This window comes from Equus caballus, chromosome 11, assembly GCF_041296265.1.
Source record: "Equus caballus isolate H_3958 breed thoroughbred chromosome 11, TB-T2T, whole genome shotgun sequence".
NCBI classification, from domain to species: Eukaryota; Metazoa; Chordata; class Mammalia; order Perissodactyla; family Equidae; genus Equus; species Equus caballus.
The window spans coordinates 3,794,186-3,810,298 of record NC_091694.1 but is presented as its reverse complement, the minus strand read 5'-3'; the positions used below and the strand labels follow the sequence as shown (position 1 = coordinate 3,810,298).

The 16,113-nt window shown below is 57.6% G+C and overlaps 1 pseudogene; it reads right to left on the bottom strand.

Annotated features, from left to right (window-relative positions):
- LOC100050650 (phosphopantothenoylcysteine decarboxylase pseudogene) lies at nt 1-707 on the bottom strand (annotated as a pseudogene).
- Between the last annotated feature and the right edge of the window lie 15,406 nt (nt 708-16,113).

The following is a 16,113-nucleotide window of genomic DNA, read 5'->3' as shown; positions in this document are numbered from 1 at the left end:
AACACGCTGAGTGCAGAGGGACACACACGACAGAAATCCTGGGTTCAACTCTGCTGGAAGCCACTGTGAAGGGGGAGGATCTCTTTCACTCTGTCCACAATGGTGCCCACTGCAGCCATGGCCCCCAGATGTTGGTCTCCACACACCAGCTTCTTGGCCACACAGGGAATCTCGACGTAGCGAAGGCCTTGAGCTGGCCCCCCTGCTGCGCGGTGATGGGGTGCTCCCACAGGCAGTGTTCATCGCCGGGCAGAAGAGCAGAGGCTTGCTGCAGTCCCAGGCCCGGATGACACAGGTAAGCAAGTTGTCACAGATGCCTCTAGCCACCTTCCCCAGAGTATTGGCATCAAGAGGAGCCACCAGCATCAGGTCTGCGCACTGCCGCAGGTCAATGTGGAGAAGTGGATCAGATCGGCGCTGCCACATCTCCCATCCATCAGCATTGCTGTCGAGGGTGACAGGAACATCCTGGGAGTGTAGAAATGTTTGGCTCTCTCAGTTTTAACTACTGCTACTTCCAGGCCAGGAATATCCAAAAGCCTTCGCACCAGAAGGGGCAACTTCAGAGCTGCAACACTCCCAGTGACACCCACGAGAACACGGAACTGTCCCTCCACCGAGGGGGCAGCAGCTGGACACGAGGCCCTTGCTTCCATGTGGGGTCTGGTGGCTTCAAGTTCAGGGAGCCTGCCAGGAGTGGGCTCCATAAAGCCCTGTCAGGATTCAGGATACACCCACAGGTAGCAGAGGCGCTTGGTCATGCTCAGACGCTGGGCGGGGGGATGTCTGCCTCGAAGTCTTGGTCGAAACATGGCTTCAGCGGAATGGATTTGGGCAACGGTGGGAAGTCGTTCACTTTCTCTTTGCAGAGTTGAGCCGTCCACTCCCCTCCCAGCCGCGTCCGCCCAGCGCCGGGCTTCCTCGCTGCCTCCTCAGGTATTCTCCCTGCTCCCTGCTCATCTGGGTTTCCTCCCCAGATCCTGTTTTCCAAAATGGCCACAACAATAGCTCCCATCCCATGTGCTCCTCCAGCAGTGTGACCTGGACACTCCTCCCGTGAGTGGTGGGCTCTGTGGGCCCTCCCCTTGAAAGCCAGCAGGGCTTTGTGACCACCTCAACCAATGGTATGCAAGGGGAGTGAGGCTGCGAGACTTCCCAGGCCAGTCACAGCCATGCCGTGCGCTTCTGCCTCGTTCTCCTGGAACCCAGCCACCACGCTATGAGCAGGAGCCGAGGTCCCCAGTCCAGAGCCCCGGCTGAGTTCCCAGCCATTATCAGCACCATTTTCAGCCACGTGAGTGAGCTGTCTTGAAACAGATTCTCTAGGCCCCAGTTGAGCTGCCCCAGCTGATGCCATGTGGAACAAAGAGGAACCATTCCTGCTGAGCCCTGCCCAAATCACAGATTTGTGAGCAAAATAAAAGATTTAGTCACTAAGTTTTGGGGTGATTTGTTACACAGAAATAGATAACTAGAACAGGAGTCCTGAAAAAGAGGTTCACTCTGCCTTTTAAAAGTCATGGTATAGAGCTGGAGCCACTGCAGCCGTTTTGGCACCATGAGGGAAGCCAATGTGAGGATAAAGTTGCTGCTACAGAAGGTAGAAAGGAGAGGTGGACCTGAACCTGGTCCTTTGGACATGGCTGAACTGCTGGCTCAACCTGCCAAGAAGCCTAGCCAGCTTCTGTACTTTCCAGTCGATACGAACAGAAACATCCTCTCCAAAGTTTAAGCCTTTCTTTCTTTTTTTTTTTTTCTGCTTTATCTCCCCAAACCCCGCCATACACAGTTGTATATCTTAGTTGCAGGTCCTTCTAGTTGTGGGATGTGGGATGCCTCCTCCACCTGGCCTGACAAGCGGTGCCATGTCCGTGCCCAGGATCCGAACCCTGGGCCGCCGCAGTGGAGCGTGCGAACTTAACCCCTCAGCCACAGAGCCAGCCCCTAAGCCTTTCTGAATTGGATTTGTTACCCATAAGCAAAAGCATCCTAACTAATATATCCACTATCACTAACACGGGGTCATGATCTGGGTTCAAGCAGAGGGGAACACCTCGATCAGGTACTTTAGAACAATAACTCTGGTGGCTCAATGCAGCTGGCCTGGAGGGGTGGGAGGCAGAGAGGCCACTCAGGAGGCTGCGGCAAAACTCCCAGGCAAGGGAGGTGAGGGTCAAGGTCATGGGTCTGGAGACGAGCGTTGCTGAGTGACAGTTCACAGGTGCTGTGCTTGGTACTACGAGTGATAGAAAGAGATACAAACCACCACCCTCTTCGGATGAAGAACCAGACGAGCAGTTGAGCTATTGGGAGTGACTTGAAGAAAGCTGCACCAACGCTCCCTGCCCTCCCCTCCCGCAGGACTGGGCCCAGCCTCCTCTCCCATCGTCCTCGCTGTTTGGCACTGAGGAGAAGCTACAAATCTCCCGGAAGGATTCAGGGGGAAAGGCACCAAGGGAAATGGAAGTTTCTAGGCCCAGGTGGCTCAGCGGCTTCGAGGCTCCCCCTGTCCACTGCCCTCGAACAAACAACTCTCCCTGTTTGAGCCAGTTGTCCTCCCTACAGTTGTTCTCGCTTGGTTCCCACCCAGACTGACCTCAGCCCATCCCACCCTCCAGCCGAGCCAGGCCGGCCCTCCCCGCCCGCCCCCCCCCCCCCCCCCCCCCCCCCCCCCCCCCCCCCCCGCGCCCCTGCACAGCTGGTAGTTGTTACTGGAGCCCTCAGATGTTTACCAAACGGCTTGCTCTGCATTTTCCCTCCTCTGGCAACACAGATTCTTAAAGGGGCCAAGCTAGTTTTCCTCCTCCTGGGCCTCGGGGGGCCCCCTCTCCCTCTGGATTCTTCCCAGGGTGCCCTCTGGAGCTTGTGCGGGGAGCAGGTGCCAGTGTTGGGCCAGCTGGAGCCGGCAGGCTGGATGACTCCCTGGGTGGCCAGCCCCGGGGCCGTGGTGTCCTGGCAGCCCTGACTTGGGGGCCGAGGGGCACCTAACTGGCCTGTTTCCTCCTTGGCTGGAGGGCCTTGACTCCCAGCCTGTGGAAGCTCAGGGCAAGTCCCCAAGACCCACCGCTCCAGGCACCCCATGCCAGCCTCCTCGCAGCCCGGCCTCCTCCCTGCCTGGATGAGTAAATGCAGGCGCCCCAGGGTTTGGACAACCCACAGCCCAGAAACTCCCCACTGTGCCAAAAGGAAGAGAATCCTTCTTATAAGAACTGAAGATTTCAAGCATCTGTGCAGGCAGCCAGCAGATGCCGCCAAGGTCAAAGGGAGCAGCTCAGCCCAGCGGGGGTGGGGGAGGAGGGGAGCTGGCCTGGCCCCTTGTGTGGTCAAGGGGAGCCCTCCTGGCTGTTCCCTGGGCCCATGGGGACTGCCTGGCTGCAGTGTGGGCCCCTCCCTGAACCTCAGTCAACCCAAAGCCTTTGAAAGACCATGAAGCCTGGACCCCCGAGGGCAACACTGCCTTAATCCAAAGCGGGTGGGGAAAGCTCCTGGCGGGGCCGGCGGGCACTGGGTCTCTAACCCAGGCCTCTAAAAGAGCGGAGACTCCTGGAGGGCCTGGCGCAGAGCTGGACCTGCTTGAGCATCCAGGAAAGACGGCGCAATAACATCCTGTCGTGGACTGAACATTGGTGTCCCCCCCAAGTTCGCATGTTGCAAACTAACCCCCAACGGGATGGTCTTTGGAGGTGCCGCCTCTGCGAGGTGATCAGGTCAGGAGGGTGGAGCCCCATGATGGTATTAGCGCCCTTACAAAAGAGACCCAGAAAGCTCCCTCCACCCTTCCACCCTGTGAAAACACAGCAAAAAAGATGGCCATCAATGAATCAGGGAGAGGACCCCCAGAGACAGCGAGTCTGCCGGGACCTTGATCTCGGGCTCCAGCCTCCAGAGCTGTGAGGGGTAAGTTCTGCTGCTTGTAGGGCACCCAGTCTGCGGTGCTCTGTAGTAGCAGCCTGAGCAGAGTAACACACACCCTCCCCATCATGATAAGGGCACCGTGGCCCATGGGAGCCTTCAGATGCCCTTCCATGCAGTGGTGATGCCAGCCCCTGGAGAGAGGCAGTGTATCGACACCCACTTTACAGAGACCACGCTCAGGCTCAGAGAGGTGAAGCCTTCTGCCTAAAGTCACACAGCCAAGAGACAGCAGTCAAGCCTGGAGATGTGACTCTAAGGCTGTGTTTCATCATCTGTTGTGTCGGATCCACCTGGAACTCAGAGGTCACCTTGCTTGTCTGGTTAGAGCTGCACTGAGCGGCAGGTGTGGCTCTTCTGGGCCACAGGGCAAGTCTGGGGCAAGCTGGGTCCTCGCTGTGGTTTAGGCTCTTTCAAATGGGCACAGGCTTCCTCTGCGCCACCTGGGGAAATTTATTTCAGAGGCAACTGCCCTCCAAGATGAGAGGGTGGGAGTGAGGGGGTCGCCAAAGGCCTCCCCTGAGAACGGTGTCTCATCGCAGGCGGGGGATGGCCCCAGTGGCAGAGCAGGGAGAAGAGAAAGCCACCAGCCCCGGGAGATGGCCAAGGTCACAAGCAGCCCTGGTTACCATCACGCCCCCTGAGTCACTGCGTTGCCAAGGCAACGCTCCTTCCCTGCTACCCATCCCTGGGTCTGCAGTGACGCAGCAAAGCCTTCTGCACGCGGCTCCTCGGAAGGGGCTTCAGGCTGCTCCAATGGGGAACAGCTGCTCCGCACAGCACACACGGAATCATCGGGAGCCGCCCGTGGTCACACCCCTGCCAGCCTCCCGGCTCGCGGGCAAGGCTCTGGGAAAAGAGGCCCACGGGCCCCATCTCCCCACCTCTGACAGCCTCCCTCCTTGTTCAGCAGTCCTGCCCAGACACCTGGGTGCCCCTGCCTTCTCCTGTCCAGCCCCCTCCCTCCCCCACCATGGCAGCCAAAAGGAGCCTGAGCACAGCCGACCTGCCAGAATGGGGGGCAGGGGAGGGGCCTGCAATATTGTGATACAGTAGGAAATGCGTGCTAGGGCTTTGTCCTGGTTCCCGGAACAAGAGCCTCTAAAGCCTTGGAATTAACTGAGTGGTTGGGGAGAGCAGAGCATCTGTTGGTATTCCTAAGGAACCGTTAAGACCACACTTGAATTTATGCTAATGAGGTGGCTCTTGGAGGGTGGGGCCGGTTGCAGAGGACTCAACCACGTGATTAGGAGTTTGGAACCTCCAGCCCCGGCCCCATCTCCTGGAGGTTGAGTTAATCCCCAGTGGCCAGTGGTTTGACCGATCCCGAAGACCCCATAAAAACCCCAAAATGACGGGGTTCGGGGAGCCTGCTGTTGGTGAACGCGTGGTGGAGGTGTTGGGGGAGTGGGGCACCCGGGGAGGGCGGGGAAGCTCCTCCCCCTGCCCCATACCTTGCTGTGGGCATCTCTTCCATCTGGCTGTTCCCACATTGGATCCTTCTACGATAAACCCGTGACAGTAGGTGAAGCGTTTTCCTGAGTTCCGTGGGCCATTCCAGTAAATTATCCAACCCGAAGAGGGGGTGGTGGGAACCCCCCTTGGGACTTGTGGCTGGCGTCTGAAGTGGCGGGCAGTCTTACGGGACTGAGCCCTTAACCTGGGGGTCTGCGCTAACCCCAGGCAGTTAGTGTCAGAGTCGGAGAAGGGCTGCTGGGAATGACACCGCCCGTTAGGTGTCAGGAGGAAAAAACCCTCTCATTGCTGTCAGGGTTGTGACAACAGATCAAAGACCCAAAGGCATCAGAGCTTTCAAAGCTCCCAGAGATTCCCAGACGCAGCCGCTGCGGCTGTCACCCGTCTAGGCCGCGTGCTCTGCACGCCGGGGTTGCGGTGCGGTGGGGGGGGGATTGCCCAGAATGCCTGGAGGGCTCTGGAAGCACAGATTGCAGCCCCTTCCCCAGGGTCTCTGACTCAGCGGGACCAGGCAGGCTAAGAATTCACATTGCTAACAAGGCGATGCTGATACCCAGGCGGTGCTGATGCTGCTGATGAGGGACCCCACTCTGCGAACCGCTGGTTGAGATGATCTGAGCTGAAGCTGACCTAAGCTGGCTCGGCATTCACAGCTTTTCACTTCCTCTGCTTATGGCTCTAAACAAGATCCACATCCTAAGCGTCTGGGTTTGCGTAGATGGGGTAGGGGAGACGGCAGGCGTAGGCCTGTGTTGACCTCTTGTTAGAACACGGGGGTTGATTCATTCATTTGATGGAGATTTAAGGGCTGACCATGCTCCCGCTCTGCGCTGGGCATTCCTGGGATCCGAACGTGGGAAAGATGAATTCAGTCCAGTGGGGATCACCATGCCCTGTGGAGGGATTATTGCAGGGGAGGACGTAGGGCGTGTCTCGGGCATGAGGCGGGGCGGCTGACTCAACTCTGAAGACAGAGAGGTGGGTGTTCCCAGATGTGGTGCCGCTGAGCCCCTGCTGCCTAGCGTGTGGTCCTCGGACCAGCAGCATCAGCATTGCTGGCAGCCGGTAAGAAACGCGGACGCTCAGGCCCTTTTCAGCAAGAGCCCCGGGGTCTGAGGTTGAGAGACCCCAGACTGAGGGATGTGTAGGAATTAACCTTGTGAGGGGAGCAGAAAGAGCATTCCAGAAAAAGAAATTGTCTGTGTGCATTCTGAGAAGGAAAAGAAGTTCCATGGCCCAGAGGCGGGGCCTGGGGTGGGTGGTGGTGAAATTTCTTTCCTTCTGAAGGGACCACCATCAGGGAACCTCTGGCTACTGTCCATCCTTAAGTGGGGTGACCAAACCTCCAGGTTTGCCGGGTTGGGGGGCTTCCTTAACTGCCCGGGAGTGGGGGACGCCTCTCATTGGTAAAACTGCGGCCTTGTTTTGCTGAAATTCCAAGAACACATTCGCTCTTTGCACAGTCAGCTCCGGCTTCCCTGTGGAGCCTGGATGGGAAGCCCAGGGTGTGGCGGCGCCCGGGGGGCCCCTCAAACAGACGGTGGCCGAGCGGTGTCACCAGGATGCTCAGGAAACGAGAGGCAGGAAGAGGGCAGTTTATCTCTCAGCCTCCTTTGGAGAGGCTGGTCCCTCTGGGTCCAGGGCAAGGACTTGAGAGATGAAAGGGTGCCCAGAAGCCAGCGGGGTCCCCATCTTATAGAAGAGGAAGCTGAGGACGGGGGTGAAGGGCCCCAGTCTGCTCAGCTCCACAGCCACGGACTGGAACTCAGGTCCCAGCCTCAGCCGGCTGCCTCTGTGACCGTCCCTGACAAACGCTAGCCGTCTGTCTCTGTCCCACTCAGACCGTTAGAATGTGCCTCCTCACATTAAGCCAAAATCCGTCTCTCGGGGGCTTCCCTGCCTCGGCCTCTCGGATCTTTGAAAGGGGTCATGGTCCATGATCCATTCAAACCCCGCTCGCGAATCCCCACGGAGCACCGGGAGCATCACACGCAGGTGGATTAGAATCGCCGTCAGCGTCTACGTGTCAGCTTCGCAGTCACCGCCCGAGGCCTCGTACCAGCGCTCAGCACCAGTCCCCCACGAGCTGAGCTGGCCACAGCCAAGAGCCCCGCCAGACACGGGGGATTTGCTGGAGTGGGTGAAAGGGTCCGGGTCCCGCCCAAGGTGAGCAGACTCCCGGGAACAGCGAGCTGTGTGGAGTCTGGACGTCAGTCCCCAGCCAGGAGGGAGAGGCAGGAGCTTGTTGTTTTCAGGTGAGAAAAAAAGAGCTGGAGGCCCCCACGTAGCTCTGGGTGCCCTTGGGGTCCCGTGGTGGGAATGTGAGGCTGCGAGAGGACCCAGCCCCCAGCACCAGCACCTGCCCGGCTGCCAGCAGGGTTCAGATCAGAGAATGCACGCGGAGGCTGAGCACGCTCTGCTCCTAGAACTCTGAACAGCCCCACACTTGGGAGAATTGTGTTCCCCAAAAAGATATGTCCGAGTTCTAGACCCCAGCAACTGTGAATGCAACTTGGTTTGCAAAAAGGGTCCTTCAGATCTAATCAAGTCAAGGATTTCAAGAGGAGATCTTCCTGGATTTAGGGTGGGCCCTAAATCCAATGACTGAAGTCCTTATAAGAGGAGGAGACGGAGGCTTGAGACACAAAGGGACACAGAGAAAAGAAGGCCATGTGGAGACAGAGGCAGAGACTGGAGTGATGTGTCTACAAGCCAAGGAAGGTCAAGGATCACTGGCAGCCACCAGAAGCCGAGAGAGAGGCTGGAACAGATGCTCCCGCAGAGTGTCTGGAGGGAACCAGCCCTGCCAGCACCTTGATCTCAGACTCCTGGCCTCCAGAACCAGGAGAGAATAAATTTGTGTTGTTTCAAGGCCCCAGTTTGTGGCAATTTGTGACGTCAGCCCCAGGAAACTAACACAAGTCCCAAATTCCTACCCCTTCCAGGGAGACAGGCCTGGGCATCCGTGCAGCCCCTGGGATCTGAGGTGGGCGGGCTGGGCTGGGGACCTGGGCTGCCTGCTCCAGGGGTGTGAGGTCCTCTCTAGCGGGTGTGTGGAGGTCAGGGGTGTGGGCAAGCTCCGGTGAGGCAGGGATCCGCAGGCCTGCCCCTGGTGCCCTACTTGAGCAAGTTCTGATGACGAGCCAGAGCAGGGCAGCCGGGACTCCAGCCCGCACGTTCCCTGCCTCACCCTGAGCAGTACGATGATGCCCTGGCCTGGCCTGGCTGACCTGGCCTCCCTGAGACCCCTCGGTCCCGCTCTTCCACGTTTGTCTCCGCTCAGTCCATCTCCTGGACGCCTCCCTCCTTTTCTCTCTTTAGATGACAGCCTGGGGCGGTCTCCTCCATCAAGGCCATCATTGCTGGCCTGCAGTCCCCAACCCGGTTCCAGCTCCTCTTTGCCGCCTTGGTGTAGTTGTGTCGTTCTATGTTTCTCTCTTGCAGGCAGAGACCCCGGTCCTCTGGATCACCCCCCAGCTCAGCCCGAGGGGCCTCCGTAAGGTCCTCCTCCACTGATGGCCCGAGTGCACCATGTGAATGCACACATCTGGCGTGGGCGTGTGTGCAGACTGAGTCGGCCCGTGACGCGGAGCTGTGGTGTGAGGAAGAGGAAGCCGGGAAGCCAGCCCTGCATTCTCTCCGACGTTTTGCAACTACCACATGCTTGGCTCGCAGCTCCTGGCGTGCCCCCAGCGACATTCCTGCAGAAGATCAGCTGCTGCCACATCAAACCGTTTCCGTCCAGCTCTCACTGAGGCCCGAGGGCCTGCCACCTTAGCCCGGGACCTCATGGGTGGGGCACGAGGAAGTCACCACGAATTCCAGGCATTTCAGGGAGTTGTGAGCATATTTGTGCGAGGCTGTGGCCAAAACCTGGGGTGTGAGGGCCTGAGCGGCGGGGAGACTGCTCTTGAAAAACCTTTCATTATGTCATATATATCTCAATAAAAAGTTTTTAAAAAATTGAACAAACAAACAAAACCCTGTCATTGCATGAGGGATACACAAATGTTTTCAAGGTGAAAGAATCACCTGGGAATCCCCTCCCCAACAGAAGCACTACCACGGGTCACGTGCTCCTCGCCCCCCACAAGTGCACCCCAAACCAGTAACTGCGGCAGAGCGGCTCGGGGTTCCCTGGGCCCTCCCTGGATCACCCAGGGCTGCTGCCCAGTGCGGGAGGGGTAGCTCCTGGAAGGAACAGCGAGATCCTTTTGGGAAAGGTAAGGATGGGACATGGAGACTCAATGGACAACCAGTAGAAGGTTCTGGAATGTTCTGCAACTTGCTTGTTTGTCTAACTTGATACTGTGTCTTGGAGATCTTTCACGTCAGTACATATGGGGCCACAAAGTCCTTTTGAATGGCTGTGTAATAGTCCCCTCTATGGAGGGCCCGTAGGGTATTTATTCCTCAGTGTATCTGAACCTCCTTCCTGCGCTTGGGAAACCTGGCCCGTGAGAGCCTAAAGCCCCGGTTGCTGCTCTCCGACGACCTCTCAGGGCCTCGAGCCTGCAGCACAGGGCTCAGCGAGGCAGGAACGGTTCAGAATGCTCGCTAGGGGCGGTAAAACAGCAGCAGCAGCATGGGGAAGGCGTGGCCCATGGACAACGACACGTCCATGGCAGGGGTGTTGGTGGCTTCACTTCCAATCTATCTGAGTCCAGCTGTCCTCAGCCTCCTGGCTACAGCCCATTTCAAATGGCAGCTCCTCCCATCAGGACGTGGAGTCTATTTTCCCACGCTCTGGATCCATGCTGATCTGGTGACGTTGTGAGTGAGTTCCAAGCCCAGGCCTCAGGTGGCCTTGCATCTCGACACATGGAACACCGCCACCACACGACCAAGCCTGGGTAGCGTCCACCAGGACGAGGGACCAAATGCAGAGAGGGGCCCCGCCCTCCCAGCCATCCCAGCCATCCCAGCCATCCCGGTAAGGCCTGACCTGAGTGAGGCCAGCCAGCCCTGTGTGGAGCAAAGATGAGCCATCCTAGCTGAGCCCAAGGTACAACCCGAGGATGCATGCACAAAGGAATGGTGGTGGTGGGAGGCCGCTAAGTTTTGGAGTGGTTAGTTAGTTGGCGAGAGTTAACTGGAACACTAACCTGCCTTCCCTGCCTCTTGCTCAGTCCGCAGCCTGGCTGTCTACCCTTCCCAGGCAGCCTGTGAGCTGCCGTAGATCCCTTTTCTGCACAACACGAGAGCTGGTTCCGTTGTTTGCAGCTAAGAACACTGACTGGCATAGAAATCGGTGCTGGAAATGGATTTCAGGTAATCAGCCCTCAGAGAAACAGTGGACTGAAAGCAGACAAAATCCCCTTTGTACACGCCCACTGGGATGGCGACAGCAAAAAAGATTGATGACGTGGGGTATTGGTGACTGTGTGGGGCAACTGGAGCTCCACCCCCCCGCCGGGGAGAGCAGGCGCTGGCACAGACGCTTGGCAAGAGTGTTCAGCGACGTCCACTATAGCTAGACGTACGAGCCACCACTTCCACTCCTGGGTATGGGCCCAAGAGAAGCGAGTCCACGTGTCCACGAAGGGACAGACACGAGAACATTCATAGACGCTTTATTCAAAAAACCAAGACGCCGGAAACGACCCCAATGCCCAATGCTGTGGAACAGGTGGGTAAATTGTGGCAAATTCATGTAATAGAATTCTGCTGTGGTGCATGGAGCGGCAGGCATGAATCTCACAGACAAAATACCGAGCCAAGAAAGGCTGACACGGAAGCCTAGAAGGCTACATACAGCAGGATTTCGTTTATATGAAGTTCCAGAATGGAAAGACTAATCCACGTTGACAGAAGTCAGAAGAGTGGTTATGTTGGGAGGCGGGGGTGCTAACCAGGAAGAGGCAGGAGGGGGTCCTCTGGGGTTGAAGGAAGAGCTGGGTCTGAGCTGTGGCCTATGCAGACGTAGTGTAAAAACTAATTGACTCTATACTTTATTCTTGTATCTGTTTGTACGTATATGTGCCCACAGATAGACATACATATGTATAGATATGTGTACATGTTTGACACCAGTAAAGTCGTTCCTCAGAATCCCACCAGATCCACAGATTGAAATCTGGAGCTGCAGCCAGTGGTGAACCAGCTGATTCAGTCATGGCCCGTGGTCACCTGGAATGAAGTGCCCACCAGAGGCAAAATGTGGGGGACCTCACTGTTGCCCATAACATAGTATGAAGAACAAAGGATATTCAAGGATTGCAAGGTCAGGGCAGTTGCTTCTAACAGGACTGATGCAAGGACGAGGCAAGGGAGCCACCTTTGGTGCAAAATCTAAGGAGGCATTCAGTCTCGGGGGATCGATGGCTGGGGAAAGCCCTTTGTCCTCTTCTGCTACCTCCTTCCTGCTTCCTGAAAGGCAGACATGCTAGCTGGAATATCAGCAGCCATTGTGGACCATGAGGTAAGCTTGAAAATGGCAGTCACATGCTAAGACAATGGTGTGTAAAGAGAAGGAGCCTATCTCCAGGAAGCCTGCCTTCTCCCTTCTACGTGAGAGAGAAATGAAGTCTCTCCTATAAGCTGCTGCTGTTTTGGGTTTTCATTATATGAAGCTGAAGCCAAACATATCTGGCACAGGTGCATCCATCAGAGGCTCCATTGCTAGCTTGAGCAGCGGAGAGTGGTGGTAACTAGCTCCTCACTGATTGACTGAAAACTGGGCTCCTCGGTGGTCCACGAATTCCTCGGTGTGATGTAGAGAGAGGAACCCAGGAGCCAGGGCCCTGGCAGAGTGTACTGTGTCCAGTTAATCCCTGGCCCCTAATCTGGACGGACCCAGACAGCCCTCTTGCTCCAAGGCCGGGGGAAATGCCCCGGGGAAGGAGGCCCCAGCATCTTAGAAAGCGCCCTTGCGCTCGTCTCTGTAGATGAGAGGACCCCGCCCAGAGACCCTGCAGCTGAAAGGGCTTCCCTGATGATGCGGGAGAGGCTGGGGAGGGGGTTGGCTGCCCGTGAGGGGCTCGGGACCAAGGCAGATGGGCAGCCTGCAGAACTCTTACTCAATTCGCATCGTTGAAAAAACTCAAGAGATAGTGAGCAGAGATGATGGAGCCATTATGACAAAGTGTCATAGCCCTTTCCCCGTTCCTGGGTCAACTTCAGAGCCCCTCAGAGGCAAGTGGTCCAATGTTCCAGGGCAAAAGCCCCATAATAAAACCACAGGTACGTGTAGCACCCAGAACCGTCCTTGTCACTCACCAGGCATGGAGCGTCCCGGGAAAGGGCTTTGCAGGCTGCCGTAACTCCTCAGTGAGTAGATTATCCTCAACCATGTCGGTGGAGGTTCCAGTGGGCCTACTGCTGTTCCAGACACAGCCTGATGGGAGCAAATGAATGCAGCCCAGCCCTTGGAATGCGGTCGTGGCCGTGAGCAATTCTCTCTCTCTCTCTCTCATGCACACTCACACATCCACCAGCTCTCTCACTCTGGGTCCACCTCCTGCCACCGCATCATGCCACAGTCATCGCCCTGGACTGAAGTGAAGACAGGTGGCCCTCAGCCACTTAGAAAAGGGCACAACCTCGATTAGCTCTCTCTGGACTTTTGAGGTGACAGGTGCCACACTGGGGGTGCTGCTGCAGCCCCTTACTGGTGAGCCAAAGCTGGAGTCAGAGCATGAGGCAGCTGGTTGGCTGGTGCAGGCTGCAGTGCGCCGGCCTTCATGAGCCACTCACCTGCAGGTGCTCAAGATTCGCAAAGGTGCACGGGGCTGGGTGGGGGGGCACTGAGGGAGGAACCCCCCGGGAGGGGTCCAGGGTTTGCAGTCAAGTCCTGCCATGCCCTCTTCAGCAGGAAATCTCTCTCCTTCCAAGCCACAACCAGCTTTCAGCCCTGACACCTGAACGTGGGTCCTGAGCTGCCTCCAGGAGCGGGGATGTGATCCGAGCCACCTGGCTGTGAGCACACCAGCAGAAGGAGGGAGGGGGACCTCCAGGAGTGGCCCAATCCATCCCTGGAGGCACGGGTAGTTTGCACCCGCAGGTTGCTACAATCCTGCATCACCTACAGCCTCCTCAGCATCAGCGATGGAGGAGGGGATGCAAGCCTGGTTTCAGATGGCACCGCGGGCTAATACGAGACGGGAGAGGCTTGCTGTGGCATTGTTGCCTGGCAGGAAAGGGACCCCCCCCCCTTTGGGCAGAACGTTGAGCAGCCGTCTCATTCTTCATTAGGGTGGAGGGAAGAGGGCCTGGGGCCACCTGACTGCGGAAGTGGCTGATGGTTTGGTCAGAGTCTGGGATGGAAGGAGTTAGATGGAGGGTGAGTGACAGCGAGCTTTGGGCAGAGGACGAAGACAGACATCTGGCGTGGTCACAGAGGATGAGGACGTTTATGTCCCCGCAGCGGCCCAGGCTCTCACCTGTGGAGGTCAGGCAGGCTGCTCTGGGGGTGTCACTCTGCCCCCTCTCCAGTCACAGGGGTCTACTCTGCTGGCTCTCCAGGTGGCCTTGGTGGCAGGGAGGGCGCTCTGCACGGGTTCACTTTGGCCTCATCACAGGCTCATGTGATCCAACATTCGCTCCTGAGCCCTCAGCTGGCCCTTCCAATGCCCAGGTGGAGCGGCCGGCTCCCTGACGGCAGCTGTGCACGTGACGCCTTCCACCCAAGGAGTCAACATTTATTCTGGATTTGGCTTGGCCCTCCTCCCACCATACTGCCCTTAGTGCTACTGATCCTGGACTGACCAGCAGCGCGAGGGCTGCCCCCAGGTCACGTGTGTGCTGAGGCCCCGGGTTCACTGTCTGTGAATAGCCCATGACGCATAAGCGGCTTATGAAGAGGAAGGCTGGGACGAACCCTAAGGCTCAGGATGGCAGTGACGAAAGATGGCAAAAGCTAGGTCCGATGACATGTCACCATGTATTAGCCAATCCTGGAGCCACCCTACTTCCAGATTCCTTAATAAATCCTTTTATCATTTACTGCCCCCAAAAAACCAATCCCCCCCCATAAAACCAACCCTGCCCTCCCGTCTGTGACGTACTCTGGGCTTGTGGTTCCCCCTTACCCGGAACACCAGTGCGGGAGGGACCAGTGGTGCCCAGGCAGTACAGCTGGTCACCTGGGGGCAAATGTTTTGCACCTGGTACCCGAAACTCTGCGCTCTGCTGGTTTAGAGGTTTTATACCCAAGAGAGGAATGTTCCCGCCAAGAGACCCCTCTGCCGCTCACTGAACTGGAAGCTCAGGCTGGCATTGAGCCTGTAGGACTCCTTGTGCCTGTGGGCAAATCAAATGGGCAAAGAAAGAAGGCGGGAGGGCTGCCTGGGGCCAGTAGGCCTGGACTATCAGGGAACGTGGCTGCCACTCAAAAGTGCAAGGAGGGTGGAAGGAACTAGAGTGGTTCCTCGGGGCGTCCCCTCAAATGCCGACCCAATGGCTGCACGCAGGGCTGCAGGCTCCCCCACAGGTGGGATCCACAGGGCCCAGAGCTCTGGGGGGAAGCGCCTGGCTGCCTGACCAGGCCTGGACCTTCGCTGCTGCCGTGTCGGCTGCGGGCAGAGGGACCGAGAAATAGGGAGGCGAAGAGCGACGCCACGGGCTCTGGGCTGACTGCCGCGGCGAGGCTGTGATTCCGCCCGTGGGGTCTCTGCTGCAGGGCCTCCTGCGTGTCTACACCACTCGCTTTCTGTCTTCCTTCGCCTGCTGCTGTGCCCCACAGTGGTGATGGCACTTGCCAACAGTGTGATTTAAATAAAACGACAGATTTTTAAAATGTCAGGGGACCGCCATAGAAGTGGACAAGATGGTGGGCCTGGAGCTGGGTGTGGAATGTGGAGCCCGGGGGTCTGGGGGCTCCCTTTGGGAGAGGGAGAAGCTGTGTGGGGCCGGGCGGAGGATGTGCCCCTGCCTTTGTCTGTGAAGCGCTGGTGGGGAAGGTGGCTGCCCAGTGCCTGAACCCCGCTCCCACTGGGTGAGCTTTGTGCTGCCTCCCCTTCCCGAGGCCGAAACAGTCCAGATGCTTGTTTCTCAGACCGCGGCCAAGAGCGGTGGGCACGTGGCCTGAGCTCAGCCAACCAGATGCTTCCACTGGGGGCCCTGCGCCTGGAGCATGTATCACAAAAAGGCAGGGACAGTGCAGAATTCCTGCCCCTGCTCATGCTGGGGGTGGCCTTCAGTGGCCAGAACCCAGAGGTGGCATCCTAACAGGATGTCCCCATGGGACCCCAGGCCTGGTCCTCCAGCCTTCCTCTAGACACTGTGGGTCTCCTAGTATCCTTCCAGTACATCCTTCTTCTGTCTGACCTGCCCCACAGTGGCTATCTTTGTTTGTGGTCAAGCACCCTGTCGATGGGTATTTAGGTTGTTTCCAGAGTTTCATTCTTGTAGATGATGCTGAGCTGCGACCCTTCAGGCCTCACCCTGTGCACACGTGCAAGGAGGGAAGATGCCAAGCACGTGCTGTTCCTTCTGCCTGGAACACACCCTCCTCCCATTTTCCACGTCTGCTGCTCCTCCAGGGGGATGCAGGCTAAAGCAGGCCCAGCTGTGCCTCCCACCTCGAACCCTGTGGTTTCCAACACCCATTGTGCGATTTGTAACTACCCATGTGTTCGTCTACCCGCCAGCACCTGTCGTGCCCGGACACCACAGCTTCATGAGGACACGGGCTGTGTCTGCTCACTCAGCGTACCTAGGGCCCAGCACACCCAACATCTGAACACAGAATGCACTCAATCACCCTTTCTACACGAACGAGAGGAC